We start from the raw sequence: 13,025 nt of genomic DNA, 5'->3' as shown, positions 1-13,025 counted from the left end.
TGCATCTGAACTCTTCTTATATATATATATATATATATATATATATATATATATTTATATATATATATACAGTACTATATATATACAAACAGGACTTATATTTTCCTCATGGAAATGCATCTTGATTTAAGAATGTTAGGATTTTTGTACTGGAAAACAAGACATAAATAGTGATTAGGAAACTAATTTTCTATAGTATATTAAATGATGGCAACAGCGATACATTATGAAAATTAAAAAGTTAACTATCTTAACTGTACATTTGTTGACTCATTAATATTGGATCACCAGTGGGCTATATGAATGAGACTATGGCTCATCGAGATTGTTTTTATTATCATAAATTGAAGCTCTTGTGCTGCTGTGTGACCTGAAGTGACAGTTTCATCTTGCAAGTCATTCCTCTGCTTCAGTTGTTGCTCTGGGTTTCAAATGAATCCTTAAATCTTTTCTACATCACGTTCGAATTGAATGGTTGCAACCACAGACCTCATAAAGCCCTCAGCTACACATTCACATCGCCAGCGCTCGCAGCGATACGCACGTACATCACTCTTCCTTCCCTCATTGCTTCTTTACGCCACTCTTGTTTGCTCGGCTGTTCATCTGAACTTTCCTCCTGAATAGGGTTGGGTATCGAGAATCGAGTATCGATTGGAATCGGGACTAACTTTTCGTTTTTCCCGGAATCGTTCAAAAGTTAAAATTTCGATTCCTAGTTTCGATATTCACAGTCCGCCGAGCGGAAGAAGAAACCGCTGAACAACACCAAAGAAGAAGCGTCTACCGGAAGTGTTGGCATGACCACGCGAGTCGAACAGGAGTACCTTACGTCGGCGGTCCAAAGTGTGGCTTCACTTTTCTAAAAATAACGAAATCTCGGCAAAATGAAAAATTTGTGACAAAAGGAGTATTTGTGACAGGAGTATTTCCTTCAGAAAGGATTATGTCCTTCCGAAAGACCGTTGGTTAGCAAGGTTAGCTAAACTTTTTTGACCCTGCCTCTTAAAAGAATCGGAATCGAGAATCGTTAGGAACCGGAATCGGAATCAGAATCGTTCAAATTCAAACGATACCCAACCCTACTCCTGAAACACAGCTTGATTATTTATTGATTGCTGATTCTTTCAGAAAGCATTTTGCCCCTGATCCCAGCATGCAATAGCTGTCATCTCAGCGTCTAGCTAAACTGTAGACCCGATATAGTCTGACAGTGAGAAACACACTTCTAGACAAAATAACCTTTGGCTCGATTGGTTAAATGTTGTTTTTGCCGAAATAACTGAAAGCAAAGTCAACAGTGATTACAAGGTGTTCGGTTTCATTTCTTCCCTCATTTCATTTCTTTATCTAATTGATGACTAGTCTATTCTTGGACGATGGTTTAGACGTCTATTACATTTTCACTGACGGCCCAAACTCTTCCTTGTTTTAGTCTAGACGTCTGAGCTGTGTTTAGACGCTATTAGACGTCTTTTATGTCTGTATGACCGAAGCAGGAGCTTGGTTCGCATTGCCGGTAGTAAGTCAGACTTCTTCCCGGTGCATGTTGGACTCCGGCAGGGCTGCCCTTTGTCGCCGGTTCTGTTCATAATTTTTATGGACAGAATTTCTAGGCGCAGCCAGGGGCCGGAGGGTGTCAGGTTTGGGGACCACACGATTTCGTCTCTGCTCTTCGCGGATGATGTTGTCGTGTTGGCCCCTTCATGCCAGGACCTTCAACATGCACTGGGACGGTTTGCAGCCGAGTGTGAAGCGGCTGGGATGAAAATAAGCACCTCCAAATCCGAGGCCATGGTCCTCAGCCGGAAAAGGGTGGCTTGCCCACTTCAGGTTGGTGGAGAGATCCTTCCTCAAGTGGAGGAGTTTAAGTATCTTGGGGTTTTGTTCACGAGTGAGGGAAGGATGGAACGGGAGATTGACAGACGGATCGGTGCAGCTTCAGCAGTAATGCGGTCGATGTACCGATCTGTTGTGGTGAAGAAGGAGCTGAGCCGTAAGGCGAAGCTCTCGATTTACCAGTCAATCTACGTTCCTACTCTCACCTATGGTCATGAGCTTTGGGTCATGACCGAAAGGACAAGATCCCGGATACAGGCGGCTGAAATGAGCTTTCTCCGCAGGGTGGCTGGGCGATCCCTTAGAGATAGGGTGAGAAGCTCGGTCACTCGGGAGGAGCTCAGAGTAGAGCCGCTGCTCCTCCACATCGAGAGGGGTCAGCTGAGGTGGCTCGGGCATCTGTTCCGGATGCCTCCTGGACGCCTTCCTGGGGAGGTGTTCCGGGCACGTCCCACTGGGCGGAGGCCCCGGGGAAGACCTAGGACACGCTGGAGAGACTATGTCTCCCGGCTGGCCTGGGAACGCCTCGGTATCCCCCCAGAAGAGCTGGAGGAAGTGTCTAGGGAGAGGGAAGTCTGGGCATCTCTGCTTAGACTGCTGCCCCCGCGACCCGGCCCCGGATGAGCGGAAGAAGATGTATGTATGTATGTATGTATAGACGTCTTTTAAACCCGAGCCTGAAGTGAATTAAGCCTGAGGGGACCCTGAATTATTCCTTTAAGTGAGTGCAAGGGTCTATTGTTACCCTGTTTGTCTCATTGCCCTCAATGTGTGGACTGAACATTCGTTTTATAGCGTTTGCTAACAGTGGACTTTATTTTTGTAACTAGTTCTATTGCACCGTATTAGGCAAACATTTTATAATTTGTCGAAAGATTAGAAATGTTGCCTTGGCAAATAAATAAAATAAAGTTAAATATTATATAAATAAATGTTGTTATTTAACATTTTTCTAATATTTAACAATAAAAACACTGTTGTTTCGTACAAATGTGATGGGATAACTTGCACAAATTCAAAGTTTGCATGAAACAGAACTTGCAATAGGCAAGGCAAGGCAATTTTATTTGTATAGCGCATTTCATACATAGCAGAAATACAATGCGCTTCACACAGTATAATATAAACAATTAAAATTCAATGTAGCCACACAACACAGAAATAAATACACATTTATCAAAAATACATTAAAAATAAAATAAAATAATGTAAATACATTTATTTGTCACGCATTAACTGGAAAAAGCATCTGAAAAAAACTTAGTCTTTAATCTATTTTTTAATCTATTTTTTGCAATTGTCTTTACTTCGCTATTGTGACGTATATCCTAGTGAAATGGCTGGAAAAAATATATTTGATATCATCCATGGAAATTGACTGTATTTTGTAGTTAGACGTTGCTAACTAGGCCTTTTTACTTTTTATGTTTAATTTAAGATGTGTTTTTGTTGATCAGATCACAAGTTCCCGTTTACACCTGGGGTTTTAATCTGTCTCTTTTGTCCACTTTCAACCCCTTCTGGCCTGATTTCTTTCAGGGGAGGATCTATGTAAAATAAATGTATAGGCCTTTTCAGATCTTTAGATCTAATGGATAAAATAAGCTCACGCAATTAACACATGAACGCGACCTGAGACGACGGAAAACACACGGAGAGCAACAGCTTTAGTTTCTGCTCTGACAGCCGAACGAATCAGGAATGGAGAGAGAATATTGTGCTCGTGTTTTTCATCTTCAACCCAAACGTCAGTCTTTAGCTGATAAAGTTTAAATCCCGTCTGGCAAGAGATCTTCTCATAATGTTCACTCATTAAGACAATAGACGGAGAGTAGACGGCCTTTTGTGGCTGTTTGAACACATTCGACCTCATGAGCGTTTACACTATGAAAGCAATCCGATCGAATGTGTTTTTACTTCCTCTGGAATTGGTGGAAAGTGGACCTCAAAAAAAACACTTGTATTTAGTGTCGACCACTTGTGACCCGATCGACCAAAAACACAACTTAAAGGGGTCATATTATGCCATTTTTGTACAAGTTAATATGAATGTTTAAGGTCTAAATGAAAACTTGGTAATATACCTTTATTAAAAATTCTCATTAGTATTGTAAGAAAACACTAATTTTACTTGGTCAGAAACAGCTCTGTTTTCAGCAAGCCGTTTCAGTGCATATGCCTTTAAATGATAATGAGCTTCGCTGACTCCGCCCCTCTGTTCTGTGGGCGTTTAGACAGAACGCACGAGGAGTGTTGCCTTGACAACAGATGAGGGATATTTTGGAGAGAGAATGGCAGCAGGAGTCTCTGAGGACACATCTGTGCAACCGTATCAGTTTGAACCGGAGTCGCACCGGAACAAAATGGCGACCCAAAGAAGTTCGACAATTAAGGTTTGAACAGGACCTTTCTGAATGGTTGCTTAACGTAATGTTACTTTGATTTATTTTAGTATGCACTGGCAGGGTAGTGTAGAGTAGTGAGATACGAATGCTATGTGTTTACTTATGTATACGCCAGTTCATTGACAGATTGACGTTACAACTAATGGTCATGAAAAACTTTTTTTCGCGATTTGCAAAGATTCATATAAAGGTTAATAAAACTTTACACATCTGGAGGTGCAGAGGGAACATTTCAGGAGCAGCTTCTTAATGACCCTCGTTTATAAAGCAGTCTGCTGAGAAATGATTCGCGCAAACAAGAAAGGATTGACGTTAATCGTGGGGAATATTCCCTTCTAATCAAAACTCAGCCACTGCGTCTTCAGCGGTTCAGATTTAGGAACATCAGAATGACTGTGTTCGTTATTACACCCAAGAACAGAACAACACAATCGCTTAGACACCACTCTGCTCCAGCGTATCAACAATGACGGACTATATAGAGAGCCTAAGTCCCGCCCCTCCGCTTCCGGCTCATGGGACCTTATTTTGGAAAAAATATGAATGGTAGTCAATGGCGAGAGACAACTTATCTTTTTATTTTGTCTGAACTGTGCCCTCAATTACACATATGATGTTTGTCAATTTAAAAGATAATTCGGAAAGTCAAAAACGTCGCAGTTTGTCATAAAACAGAAGAGTAACATGTAGTTTTATGTGAAAATCGCTCTATGAACTACATCTCCCAGGAAGCGAAACGAGATCCGCTGCTCGTGTGTGTGCAGTCTGGTACAAAACACTCAGGCATGACGGCGTAACGTTACGATTATAACGTAAGACTGTAGAAACAACTAGAAAAAAAAGTTTGATGACACAAACTTTAAGTTGGCTTGAGAAAGCCAGACCAGAGCGTTTGAATAATCTTGAAGTTTGAATGAAGTTTTAAAGATGGAATTAGAAAGAAAGAAAGAAAGAAAGAAAGATGGATAGATTAGTTAGAAAGATAGATTAGTAAGAAAGAAAGATAGATAGATAGATAGATGTTTTTGGCAAGAAGCTAACATGATTAGCATGTAGCTAGCTTGATGCTAATATGATTAGCATGTAGTTAAGATGATTAACATGTTGTTAGCGTGATTAGCATGTTGTTAGAATCATAATAGCATGATTAGCACGTTGCTAGCATGTTTTTAACAAGAAGCTAGCATGACTAGCATGTAGCTAGCTTAATGCTAGCATGATTAGCATGTTACTAGCATCATGCTAAAATGTTTTAGCAAGAAGCTAACATGATTAGCATGTAGCTAACATCATAATAGCATGATTAGCATGTTGCTAGCATCATGCTAACATGTTTTTAACAAGAAGCTAGCATGACTAGCATGTAGCTAGCATCATACTAGCATGATTAGCATGTTGCTAGCATCATGCTAGCATGTTTTAGCAAGAAGCTAGCATGACTAGCATGTAGCTAGCATCATAATAGCATGATTAGCATGTTGCTAGCATCATGCTAACATGTTTTTAGCAAGAAGCTAACATGACTAGCATGTAGCTAGCATCATGCTAGCATGATTAACATGTTGCTAGCATCATGCTAGCATGTTTTAGCAAGAAGCTAGCATGATTAGCATGTAGCTAGCATCATAATAGCATGATTAGCATGTTGCTAGCATCATGCTAACATGTTTTTAGCAAGAAGCTAGCATGACTAGCATGTAGCTAACATCATGCTAGCATGATTAGCATGTTGCTAGCATCATGCTAGCATGTTTTTAGCAAGAAGCTAGCATGACTAGCATGTAGCTAACATCATGCTAGCATGATTAGCATGTTGCTAGCATCATGCTAGCATGTTTTTAGCAAGAAGCTAGCATGATTAGCATGTAGCTAGCATCATGCTAGCATGATTAGCATGTTGCTAGCATCATGCTAGCATGTTTTTAGCAAGAAGCTAGCATGATTAGCATGTTGCTAGCATCATGCTAACATGTTTTTAGCAAGAAGCTAACATGATTAACATGTAGCTAGCATCATGCTAGCATGATTAGCATGTTGTTAGCAAGAAGCTAACATGATTAGCATGTAGCTATCATCATGTTAGCATGATTAGCATGTTGCTAGCATCATGCTAGCATGTTTTTAGCAAGACGCTAGCATGATTAGCATGTAGCTAGCATCATGCTAGCATGATTAGCATGTAGCTAGCATCATGCTAGCATGTTTTTAGCAAGAAGCTAGCATGATTAGCATGTAGCTAGCATCATGCTAGCATGATTAGCATGTTGCTAGCATCATGCTAGCATGTTTTTAGCAAGAAGCTAGCATGATTAGCATGTAGCTAGCATCATGCTAGCATGATTAGCATGTAGCTAGCATCAAAATAACATGATTAGCATGTAGCTAGCATCATGCTAGCATGTTTTTAGCAAGAAGCTAGCATGATTAGCATGTTGCTAGCATCATGCTAGCATGTTTTTAGCAAGAAGCTAGCATGATTAGCATGTAGCTAGCATCATGCTAGCATGATTAGCATGTTGCTAGCATCATGCTAGCATGTTTTTAGCAAGAAGCTAGCATGATTAGCATGTAGCTAGCATCATGAAAGATGTTAGAAAGATGGATAGATTTGTTAGAAAGAAAGATGGATAGATTAGTTAAGTAGAAAGAAAGACTGATAGATTAGTTAGGTAGAAAGAAAGATGGATAGATTAGTTAGAAAGAAAGATGGATAGATTTGTTAGAAAGAAAGACTGATAGATTAGTTAGGTAGAAAGAAAGATGGATAGATTAGTTAGGTAGAAAGAAAGATGGATAGACTAGTTAGAAAGAAAGATGGATAGATTTGTTAGAAAGAAAGATGGATAGATTAGTTAGGTAGAAAGAAAGATGGATAGATTTGTTAGAAAGAAAGATGGATAGATTTGTTAGAAAGAAAGAAAGATGGATAGATTTGATAGAAAGAAAGATGGATAGATTAGTTAGAAAGAAAGATGGATAGATTTGTTAGAAAGAAAGAAAGATGGATAGATTTGTTAGAAAGAAAGAAAGATGGATAGATTAGTTAGAAAGAAAGATGGATAGATTTGATAGAAAGAAAGATGGATAGATTTGATAGAAAGAAAGATGGATAGATTTGTTAGAAAGAAAGATGGATAGATTTGATAGAAAGAAAGATGGATAGATTTGATAGAAAGAAAGATGGATAGATTTGTTAGAAAGAAAGATGGATAGATTTGTTAGAAAGAAAGATGGATAGATTTGATAGAAAGAAAGATGGATAGATTAGTTAGAAAGAAAGATGGATAGATTAGTTAGAAAGAAAGATGGATAGATTAGTTAGAAAGAAAGATGGATAGATTTGATAGAAAGAAAGATGGATAGATTTGATAGAAAGAAAGATGGATAGATTAGTTAGAAAGAAAGATGGATAGATTAGTTAGAAAGAAAGATGGATAGATTAGTTAGAAAGAAAGATGGATAGATTTGATAGAAAGAAAGATGGATAGATTTGATAGAAAGAAAGATGGATAGATTTGTTAGAAAGAAAGATGGATAGATTTGATAGAAAGAAAGATGGATAGATTTGATAGAAAGAAAGATGGATAGATTTGTTAGAAAGAAAGATGGATAGATTTGTTAGAAAGAAAGATGGATAGATTAGTTAGAAAGAAAGATGGATAGATTAGTTAGAAAGAAAGATGGATAGATTAGTTAGAAAGAAAGATGGATAGATTAGTTAGAAAGAAAGATGGATAGATTAGTTAGGTAGAAAGATGGATAGATTAGGTAGAAAGAAAGATGGATAGATTTGTTAGAAAGAAAGAAAGATGGATAGATTTGTTAGAAAGAAAGATGGATAGATTTGATAGAAAGAAAGATGGATAGATTTGATAGAAAGAAAGATGGATAGATTAGTTAGAAAGAAAGATGGATAGATTTGTTAGAAAGAAAGATGGATAGATTTGTTAGAAAGAAAGATGGATAGATTAGTTAGAAAGAAAGATGGATAGATTAGTTAGAAAGAAAGATGGATAGATTAGTTAGAAAGAAAGATGGATAGATTAGTTAGGTAGAAAGATGGATAGATTAGGTAGAAAGAAAGATGGATAGATTTGTTAGAAAGAAAGATGGATAGATTTGTTAGAAAGAAAGATGGATAGATTAGGTAGAAAGAAAGATGGATAGATTTGTTAGAAAGAAAGATGGATAGATTTGTTAGAAAGAAAGATGGATAGATTAGTTAGAAAGAAAGATGGATAGATTTGTTAGAAAGAAAGATGGATAGATTTGTTAGGTAGAAAGAAAGATGGATAGATTAGTTAGAAAGAAAGATGGATAGATTTGTTAGAAAGAAAGATGGATAGATTAGTTGGGTAGAAAGAAAGATGGATAGATTTGCTAGAAAGAAAGATGGATAGATTTGTTAGAAAGAAAGATGGATAGATTATTTAGAAAGAAAGAAAGATGGATAGATTTGTTAGAAAGAAAGAAAGATGGATAGATTTGTTAGAAAGAAAGAAAGATGGATAGATTAGTTAGAAAGAAAGAAAGAAAGATTAGGTAGATAGATAGATAGATAGATAGATAGATAGATAGATAGATAGATAGATAGATAGATTTATAGATAGATAGATAGATAGATAGATAGATAGATAGATAGATAGATAGATAGATAGATAGATAGATAGATAGATAGATAGTTCATTAGTTCATATAGAATGGTAGTTTAATTGAGTCTAGGGCTTCAGGGAATTTAGATTTGAGTTTTTGTTGTACGCTATTGGGCCACCGTAGTCTTGGCTCAATTTGACCATGCTGCAATGAAAGTCAATGGGATTTTTATGATTTTTAATATTAATTTTTAAGAAATCTGAAAGTCGAATCAGTCTAAAAAGATATAGCAACTCGAGTCAGAACAGTCTGAAGGTCTGACCCGAGTTTGGAGTTTGTAGAGTTAAAGCTCTAGGAGGAGTAGCAGTCAGAAAATTTTGAGTAAGAAGAATAATAATAACTAGAAAAAAAAGTTTGATGACAAACTTTAAGTTGGCTTGAGAAAGCCGGACCAGAGCGTTTGAAGTTTTGAAGTTTGAATGAAGTTTTAAAGATAGATTAGAAAGAAAGAAAGAAAGAAAGAAAGATGGATAGATTAGTTAGAAAGAAATATAGATAGATAGATAGATAGATAGATAGATAGATAGATAGATAGATAGATAGATAGATAGATAGATAGATAGATAGATAGATAGATGTTTTTGGCAAGAAGCTAACATGATTATTATGTAGCTAGCTTGATGCTAATTTGATTAGCATGTAGTTACGATGATTAACATGTTGTTAGCATGATTAGCATGTAGCTAGCATCATAATAGCATGATTAGCATGTTGCTAGCATCATGCTAACGTGTTTTTATCAAGAAGCTAGCATGACTAGCATGTAGCTAGCATCATGCTAACATGATTAGCATGTTGCTAGCATCATGCTAGCATGTTTTAGCAAGAAGCTAGAATGATTAACATGTAGCTAGCATCATGCTAGCATGATTAGCATGTTGCTAGCATCATGTTAACATGTTTTTAGCAAGAAGCTAGCATGATTAGCATGTAGCTAGCATCATGCTACCATGATTAGCATGTAGCTAGCATCATAATAACATTATTAGCATGTTGTTAGCATCATGCTAACATGTTTTTAGCAAGAAGCTAACATCATTAGCATGTAGCTAGCATCAAGCTAGCATGATTAGCATGTTTTTAGCAAGAAGCTAGCATTACTAGCATGTAGCTAACATCATAATAGCATGATTAGCATGTTGCTAGCATCATGCTAACATGTTTTTAGGAAGAAGCTAGCATGATTAGCATGTAGCTAGCATCATGCTACCATGATTAGCATGTAGCTAGCATCATAATAACATTATTAGCATGTTGTTAGCATCATGCTAACATGTTTTTAGCAAGAAGCTAACATCATTAGCATGTAGCTAGCATCAAGCTAGCATGATTAGCATGTTTTTAGCAAGAAGCTAGCATTACTAGCATGTAGCTAACATCATAATAGCATGATTAGCATGTTGCTAGCATCATGCTAACATGTTTTTAGGAAGAAGCTAGCATGATTAGCATGTAGCTAGCATCATGCTAGCATGATTAGCATGTTGCTAGCAAGAAGCTAGCATGATTAACATGTAGCTAGCATCATGCTAGCATGATTAGCATGTAGCTAGCATCATAATAACATGATTAGCATGTTGCTAGCATCATGCTAGCATGTTTTTAGCAAGAAGCTAGCATGATTAGCATGTAGCTAGCATCATGCTACCATGATTGGCATGTAGCTAGCATCATAATAACATTATTAGCATGTTGTTAGCATCATGCTAACATGTTTTTAGCAAGAAGCTAACATCATTAGCATGTAGCTAGCATCAAGCTAGCATGATAAGCATGTTTTTAACAAGAAGCTAGCATGACTAGCATGTAGCTAACATCATAATAGCATGATTAGCATGTTGCTAGCATCATGCTAACATGTTTTTAGCAAGAAGCTAACATGATTAGCATGTAGCTAACATCATAATAGCATGATTAGCATGTTGCTAGCATTATGCTAGCATGTTTTTAACAAGAAGCTAACATGATTAGCATGTAGCTAGCATCAAGCTAGCATGATTAGCATGTTTTTAGCAAGAAGCTAGCATGACTAGCATGTAGCTAACATCATAATAGCATGATTAGCATGTTGCTAGCATCATGCTAACATGTTTTTAGGAAGAAGCTAGCATGATTAGCATGTAGCTAACATCATAATAACATGATTAGCATGTTGCTAGCATCATGCTAGCATGTTTTTAGCAAGAAGCTAGCAGGATTAGCATGTAGCTAGCATCATGCTAGCATGATTAGCATGTAGCTAGCATCATAATAACATGATTAGCATGTTGCTAGCATCATGCTAGCATGTTTTTAGCAAGAAGCTAGCATGATTAGCATGTAGCTAGCATCATGCTAGCATGATTAGCATGTAGCTAGCATCATGCTAGCATGTTTTTAGCAAGAAGCTAGCATGATTAGCATGTAGCTAGCATCATGCTAGCATGATTAGCATGTAGCTAGCATCATGCTAGCATGTTTTTAACAAGAAGCTAACATGATTAGCAGAAAGCTAGCATGATTAGCATGTTATTAGCATCAAGAAAGAAAGAAAGAACGAAAGAGAAAGAAAGAATTTTTAGAAGAAAGATGGATAGATTTGTTAGAAAGAAAGCTGGATAGATTAGTTAGAAAGAAAGATGGATAGATTTGTTAGAAAGAAAGAAAGAAAGAAAGAAAGAAAGAAAGAAAGAAAGAAAGAGAAAGAAAGTATTGTTAGAAAGAAAGATGGATAGATTACTTGGGTAGAAATAAAGAACGATAGATTTGTTAGAAAGAAAGATGGATAGATTAGTTAGAAAGAAAGATGGATAGATTTGTTAGAAAGAAAGATGGATAGAATTGTTAGAAAGAAAGATGGATAGATTAGTTAGGTAGAAAGAAAGAACGATAGATTTGTTAGAAAGAAAGAACGATAGATTATTTAGAAAAAAAGATGGATAGATTTGATAGAAAGAAAGATGGATAGATTTGTTAGAAAGAAAGATGGATAGATTTGTTAGAAAGAAAGATGGATAGATTTGTTAGAAAGAAAGATGGATAGATTTGTTAGAAAGAAAGATGGATAGATTAGGTAGAAAGAAAGATGGATAGATTTGTTAGAAAGAAAGATGGATAGATTAGGTAGAAAGAAAGATGGATAGATTTGTTAGAAAGAAAGATGGATAGATTTGTTAGAAAGAAAGATGGATAGATTAGGTAGAAAGAAAGATGGATAGATTTGTTAGAAAGAAAGATGGATAGATTTGTTAGAAAGAAAGATGGATAGATTTGTTAGAAAGAAAGATGGATAGATTTGTTAGAAAGAAAGATGGATAGATTTGTTAGAAAGAAAGATGGATAGATTAGGTAGAAAGAAAGATGGATAGATTTGTTAGAAAGAAAGATGGATAGATTTGTTAGAAAGAAAGATGGATAGATTAGGTAGAAAGAAAGATGGATAGATTTGTTAGAAAGAAAGATGGATAGATTAGGTAGAAAGAAAGATGGATAGATTTGTTAGAAAGAAAGATGGATAGATTTGTTAGAAAGAAAGATGGATAGATTTGTTAGAAAGAAAGATGGATAGATTTGTTAGAAAGAAAGATGGATAGATTAGGTAGAAAGAAAGATGGATAGATTTGTTAGAAAGAAAGATGGATAGATTAGGTAGAAAGAAAGATGGATAGATTTGTTAGAAAGAAAGATGGATAGATTTGTTAGAAAGAAAGATGGATAGATTTGTTAGAAAGAAAGATGGATAGATTTGTTAGAAAGAAAGATGGATAGATTTGTTAGAAAGAAAGATGGATAGATTTGTTAGAAAGAAAGATGGATAGATTAGGTAGAAAGAAAGATGGATAGATTAGTTAGGTAGAAAGAAAGATGGATAGATTAGTTAGAAAGAAAGATGGATAGATTTGTTAGAAAGAAAGATGGATAGATTAGTTAGGTAGAAAGAAAGATGGATAGATTAGTTAGAAAGAAAGAAAGAAAGATAGATAGATAGATAGATAGATAGATAGATAGATAGATAGATAGATAGATTTATAGATAGATAGATAGATAGATAGATAGATAGATAGATAGATAGATAGATAGATAGATAGATAGATAGATAGATAGATAGATAGATAGATAGATAGATAGATAGTTCATTAGTTCATATAG

The 13,025-nt window shown here is 36.1% G+C and overlaps 1 protein-coding gene across 3 annotated transcripts in view; it reads left to right on the top strand.

The window, feature by feature from the left end:
* Nucleotides 1-13,025, top strand: part of LOC120483083 (3',5'-cyclic-AMP phosphodiesterase 4D) — a 280,021-nt gene that overhangs the window by 39,513 nt on the left and 227,483 nt on the right. The gene's annotated exons all lie outside the window — the stretch shown is intronic.

The sequence above is a fragment of the Pimephales promelas genome, chromosome 23 (genome assembly GCF_988280905.1).
Source record: "Pimephales promelas chromosome 23, fPimPro1.hap1.1, whole genome shotgun sequence".
Taxonomy (NCBI): domain Eukaryota; kingdom Metazoa; phylum Chordata; class Actinopteri; order Cypriniformes; family Leuciscidae; genus Pimephales; species Pimephales promelas.
Note: the sequence above shows the minus strand (reverse complement) of the source record. Positions and strands in the feature narration are given on the sequence as shown.